Source organism: Oryzias latipes, chromosome 21, assembly GCF_053564925.1.
Source record: "Oryzias latipes strain Hd-rR chromosome 21, Olatipes_Hd-rR_3.1".
Classification (NCBI taxonomy): Eukaryota; Metazoa; Chordata; class Actinopteri; order Beloniformes; family Adrianichthyidae; genus Oryzias; species Oryzias latipes.
In genome coordinates, this window is record NC_136257.1 from 22,440,257 (window position 1) to 22,446,637 (window position 6,381).

Below are 6,381 nucleotides of genomic sequence, written 5' to 3' on the forward strand. Positions count from 1 at the left end.
ATAAAAAAGCGCAGCTTGTAAAGTTTTATGAAAAAGTAATGCAACTTTCAGTAAAAGACTCACCTCTGTCCAACAAGACCCTCCTTGATTGGGCACAAGCATCTTCTGTAGCTCCAGGTTGGTCAATGTCTGGAAGTACATTTAAATCTTAGATTTGGCCTTGGAATTTAAAGCCTCAAACCTCTGCGTCGGCTGGCCTCTGCCAAGACAAAGTGTAATGATTTTCTTTCTCATAACGAAAGAGTGAGGAGAGAAAGCAGAAGTATGTCTCTTAGGGTGATGACATGTCCTTTTATGCTGATCTTTTTTTTTTGCGCAATAATCTGAAACTGTTCTCCAGAAAAGTCCCGTTACCTTCCGCCTGTTAACAGTTCCAACAGTTTTATTAAGAATTCTGCCTGTTGGCTCACATGCAGACAAAGCACTCTTCTAGGTTGAAGGCCACACACTGTTGGACTTATTAGACATGTACTTATCTTTCAGAGTTTTCCTTTTTGTGTTAGGATTTCTGACAAACTTTTCCACGTTCTCATGCGGGGTTAGTAAAGTTTTCATTGCCTTTTAACTAATGCATGAAGCAACAAGACTCAACCTGAAAAATACAACTTCACGTTTTCAATATTAACATAGCAAAAATAAAGATGAGACAACATTTCTAAAAAGAGTTCTTGGCGAAAGTTCTATGACATTTGAATATTCCTAACAAACCTGATTCAGTTCCTCTGCTTTGCAGAGAGCTCTCAGAGATTCATTTACTTTCAGTTTGTGTCAAAGCAGAAAAAACTAGTGAGTTAATCAGTACTTACGCTTACTGACACAGACAGACAGCACCTTTTCAGAATAGTCTTTGACACCAATAAAAAAAAAAACACTCTTTTTTCAAGGGAACTGGAGCACAAGCAATTCTTTAATCTTTCTTTGAGCTTCCTCTGCTTTTGCTAGTTCAGTTAGATTTTTTGTTGAACAACAATTCAAGATCAAAAATGTTGATTTTGGTTAATTTATTTTAATTATAAAGGTTCTCATAACATTCGTTTTGTGAGTTTTGTGTTATTTCAGTGACCGCTGTGGGATTTCAAGTTGTCATGCACCTGCAGTGTGTGACATTTGTTGTCTGTATTTGACCCCTCTCCTAGAGGAGCGGTGAGCTGCAAACACAGAGGCAGCCGAACTATTTGGTGATTTAAACCCTCAATCCAAACCCGTAATGCTGAGTCGAGCAGAGAGGCATTCCAGATTGCAGTTGGCAGCGTCTTCCTCACTGGCAGAGTCTTCCTCACTCCAGTTCCCTAACTGTATTTGTTTGTTTCCCTTTTTAGTGTGTAGTGAAAGTTTCTGTGGCAAGTTTTTCTTGTGTGTGGATTTGTTTTCAGCGTGGAGTGGAGTGAAGTGCGCTGCCTCGTACTGGCTTAGTCCACAGCCTCTCTCTTTCCCTCCCCTCCTCCACAGGTGGTCGGCTCGGCCTTCCTGGTTTTTAGTTCTGCATCTTATTTATTTTTCTTTTCTTGGTACAGTTAAGCAGAGTAAAACTGCCACGAAAGATTTTTAAATTGTTAAATAAAAAAATTTATAAGCTTTTATTGACTCAGCCTTTTTGTTTTTTTGTTGGCTCCACTCTGCACTGGTGGTACCTTGGTCCTAAGTTTTTTTTTTTTTTTTTTTTTTTTTTTTTTTTTGAAATGGTCAATTGTTTATGATCTGAAAGTGCAGCTGTTTTTCTGCATTACCTGCTATATCAAAAACTGACACCAACGACAGGCAGACAAAGAATACATTGGAAAATAAAGACGTCATCAAAATGTATACAACAGTTTATAAATGACATTAGCATTAACTGAGTAATCTAAAAGCACAGGATGATCCTGGTGCACACCAGGCAGTGCTCCGTGTGCGCTGTTCCACCTCGCCTGAGCCCACCTCCCCTTTTTCACACACGTGAGCCACGTGTGACAGGAGCATCTGCAGGGACGGCAATTCAGTTTCAGGCTGTTGCAAACTGTCGTAACATAATAGGAAACCAATAGTGGCAGATTTTTTTTTTTTTTTTTGATTTAATTTGAGAGTTGTATTTTCTCATTTTTCCTGTCAGTTTAAGTTAACTATCCACAGCACTTCAATTTGTTAATTGATCCATTTCTACACATCTGATTTTTAGTTTGTTCACTCCTTTTAGTTTATGGTTTTGTCAAGCTTAGGTTTAATTGATAAACTTCTGAGTTGCTGCCACAAACCAGGTCTCCTGTATTTTAGGTCTTGCACCACCAGTTCAAGAAGTGTTGTCACATAATGAGCCTTTTAATTCCCCTTCTGCCTTTCTATAGTGGTGTAGATAAACAGAATGTATCTTTATGATTTAAGGATTATGTCACCAAAATTACAAAGCCTTTCCAGGTTATTACATTTAGAGTGTAAGGGAGAGTTACTGTCAAACGTTTGAGAGCAATGTAATCAAATAAGGAAACATGGAAAAAATAAAAATCTTTTCTAAATAATTATGTAAAACATTTATTTCTTGGCAAGTTGTCAAAATAGTATGTGCCCACGAAAACCAAACATTAACCGGCGAGACAGACAAAGCTTTTTTAGTTCAAGTCAATGGGATCAGCTGCCTTGCCTCTTGGAAAAGTGCTCCGCTGACCATCAAGGACAGGATGCTCCATAGATTATCCTTGATGGATACAAGCTTGTTCAAAGTCCTCCTCGCCATCTGTGTCCAAGGTACTGCCAGTGCAGAGTGGAACCACCAAAAAAAAAAATGGCTGAAACAAAAAATGCTTATATAAATAAAAGATGCAGAAATAAAAAAACAGGAAGGCCGAGCCGATCGCCTGTGCAGGAGGGGAGGGAAAGAGAGGCTGTGGAGTAAGCCAGTACGAGGCAGCGCACCTCACTCCACTCAGTGCTGAAAACAAATCCACACACTAAGAAAAAACTTGCCAAAGAAACTTCCACTACACACTAAAAGGGAAATAAACAAATACAGTTAGGGAACTGGAGTGAGGAAGACGCTGCCACAAGGGGCCCCCCCCTCACCAACACCACACGCACCGGCGCCCAACTCAGACCTATACAACAATAAAAAGAAAGAGTCAACCACACAATAAATACAGCGTCGCTCTAAAAACACATTAAAAATATATAAAAAGGGTGGGTAAAGAACATGCAGTGGCTCATGGCAGTGGCTCATGACATCTGCAACACCTCCAGCCGCTTACAGCATCTAGTTAAAAGAGCAAAATGTAAATGAGTAAAAACCATGCTCTACATCCTCCCAACAAGAGGTTCTTCAGCCATACATACCACCATGCATGCAGGCAGCCACTGTCTGTCAACTCACTCCCTGTTCCTTATGAAGGGGCAGACACAGCTGAACTAAATCCCCAATCAAGCAGGCATGCACCTGTCACAGGCAGACCTGCCGGTTACACATCACAGCTTCAAACATGTCCGTTCTGCACCCTATTACAGAGCCAGCCCTTCTAATCAGTGTGTTCAGTCTATTAGAAGAGAAGAATAGAGTGCTGACCACAATAGACTGGTAGAACATCCTGAGCATCCTGCTGCACACATTGAAGGACCTCAGTTTCCTCAGGAAGTAGAGTCTGCTGGCCTTCTTGTACACAGCAGTGCTGTTGGTCTTCCAGCTCAGTCTGTTGTCAATGGTTACTCCCAGGTACTTGTACTCCTCTACCTCTTCCACATCCCTGCCCAAGATGCTGAGAGGCTGGGAAGCTGGACGTTTCTTCCTGAAGTAATTCACCATCTGAATGGTCTTTTCCACGCTGAGCAACTGGTGATTTACTCCAGCCCACCTCACACATTTATCCGCAACTTCCTTGTACTCCTCCTCCCGCTCACCGTTATGGCAGCCGACAACCTTCTGGAGATGACATGACTGAGTTGTACTGGAAGTCACTGGTGTACAAAGTGAGCAGGAAAGAAGAGGGTTGCAACTCAAAAGAATTCAGTTGAGATCTGTTTGTTAATATTTGAGATGCTGAACTCATTCTATACTGACATCTAGAGGCAGGAAATGTTGGTAAACCCTCACTTCATTTGGTCAAAAGTTCTCAGTGCTGGTGATGGAAGTTGATGAAAGATTTAAAAACCTGAATTTTGATTCTCATTCTGCTGTTAAGGATAATGTTGAGGGGAAAATGTCTAGTTGAAAAAGGTCTTACTCCAAAACTACAACACATTAGCTAATCTAATCAATCACACTTCATTTAACAAAGGATAATTAATTTATCAGTCAATGAATTACTGTTTTGCAAGAACTATGGGGAAATTATTTAGATTTTTTTTCTCAAAATTGCATCATTTGAGAATAAAATGCATCTTAAACCGATTTATATTTGTGCTGTTAGAGTTCTGAGCTCATCTCAACTGAGGTCAAAAACAGGATCTATGATTTAATTTAATCTGTAGATTTGCAATAAATCTCAGTTTTTCTTTAAAGCAAAACTCCTCTTCACTTTTTCAGACACAGTAATGTCATTTTCCTCTTACTCCTTCAGTGTTTTAGAGGTTGAGTGTATAATGTTCATCTTCTGGCTCAACTCCCTAATTTTTTTCACTTCAGACTGAGCACACCAGTGAAATAAAGCCAAGAGGTGTATTCTTCGAGAAGAATGTTTGCTTTTTCTGTTCTAACAGCCTCTGAATGAAACTTTACCCTCATTACAAATAGAACTGGAACTTCAGCTAAGGACAGTCATCAATTTATGGAATTCACTGCCAGCTTTGCTTTAATATTTTGTCTGGTGTTACACCCCTGCCTCAGTTGGGTTTGTAACTGGGCTATTTTTTTCTTGGATGTAGAGGGACCCATTTGTCCATGGGTTGCAGATAAGGCATCGTTCTTTGGCTATTTCCAGCACATTTGCAGAAATGTTGACATGCAGCTGCTGTGTTTGTCTGTTCCAGCTGTTCAAGGGTTATGAGGATGACACACGAGTGCAAATGTTTCCTAACCTTTACCTGGGCAGAATAAAGGATATATTGTGGGAAATTAACAGCACAAAAACGAAGCACAAATCCATCCATTTAATTTGTTTACCCCCTATATCTCTTTCAGGGTCAGGGGGTTGCCAGAGCCTGTCCCGGCCTCTGTTGGTCAAGGCCCGTTACACCCTGGACAGGTCTGTAGCAGGGCCAAACTATCACTCCTATACAGTCACACATGCTCACTTAGGGACACTTAGAGTAACCACTCAACCAATGAAGAATGTTTTTGGACTGTGGGAGGCATCCGGAGTGCCTGGAGAAAACCCATGCATGCACGGGGAAAACATGCAAACTACACTCAGAAAGGTCCCAGCCGGGATTCGAACCAGGGCGAGAGTGCTAACCACTGCACCACCACGTAGCTAGTGTAAATACATTTGAAATAAAAAATGATGGGCCACTGACAGTACAGAATTTCAATTTTGGAGGTTAAGATTAGCAATGCTTCTTAGGTGATGAGCCATGATGAGCCTCCTCAGTGTCTCAACGCAAACCAAAGTCCCAGCATTTGGCTGCAGCACCACACATCTGCAAGATTTGACCATGATAATTGATCAAATGCATCTGTCAGGGAACCCCTTTAATAAAGCCATCAAACATGCATGACTGAAACCGAAAGTTACATACAACATGCTGGTACACGCATATGTGCAGCACTGTACAGAAATTGCAGGGTGGTATGGAGTAAAGCTGGAATAAATTCTAACATAAAATAAAACTGTTAGATGTTGATATATATAATAAATACTTGGTCATGAAGGTATGCACTGAACTCTGTCATTATTTACTGTTAGCAAAGCGCTATAGTTGTTCTAAAAAATAAAAGTCTTTAACATGTCAAGTGTTTATTACAATATGACAGACCACTTCTGGAAAGGTTGTACAAAAATCCATGCTTTTGTTGTTGTTACATGACCTATGCCTAAAATATATGATTCTGTTTTTATTTATTCATTTATTTATTTATCAAATACAAGATCAAAAGTATAAATTTGTTTTATAATTTGCCTTGATTGTTACAAGTGTGGCATGAACACACTCATGCTGCATTCACGTTTCCCTCAAAAGTCCCGGATTTTTCTGCTGCGGTTTCCCAGTTTCGGAACAGCCTCGGCGGGCTCTGATTGGTCCAGCGGAGGTGGCCAGACAAACGGAGCAGTATCGGTTTCACAATCTATTCATTCAACCGTTGTTCTGATTTGAACAAAAATCGAAAAATTCCACTATAAAGTATAAGTAGAATTAATTCAAATTTTAGTTGGAGTAATTGCACCAAATACACATTTGGGAACTTTACGATCAGCTGTTGTGACCCAATGGCAGTCTTTTTGTGGTGTAAAGTGAATCGTGGGGAGTTGAGTGCGTCAGAAGGCT

At 40.3% G+C, this 6,381-nt stretch overlaps 1 long non-coding RNA gene across 1 annotated transcript; it reads right to left on the reverse strand.

Moving 5' to 3' along the window:
* Positions 1 to 2,488: 2,488 nt before the first annotated feature.
* On the reverse strand, positions 2,489 to 3,335 carry LOC144988850 (uncharacterized). The gene is made up of 2 exons (XR_013652902.1): positions 3,301 to 3,335; positions 2,489 to 3,220 (listed from the first exon to the last, which is right to left on the reverse strand). It is a non-coding gene; the product is annotated as an uncharacterized LOC144988850 (long non-coding RNA).
* Positions 3,336 to 6,381: the final 3,046 nt, after the last annotated feature.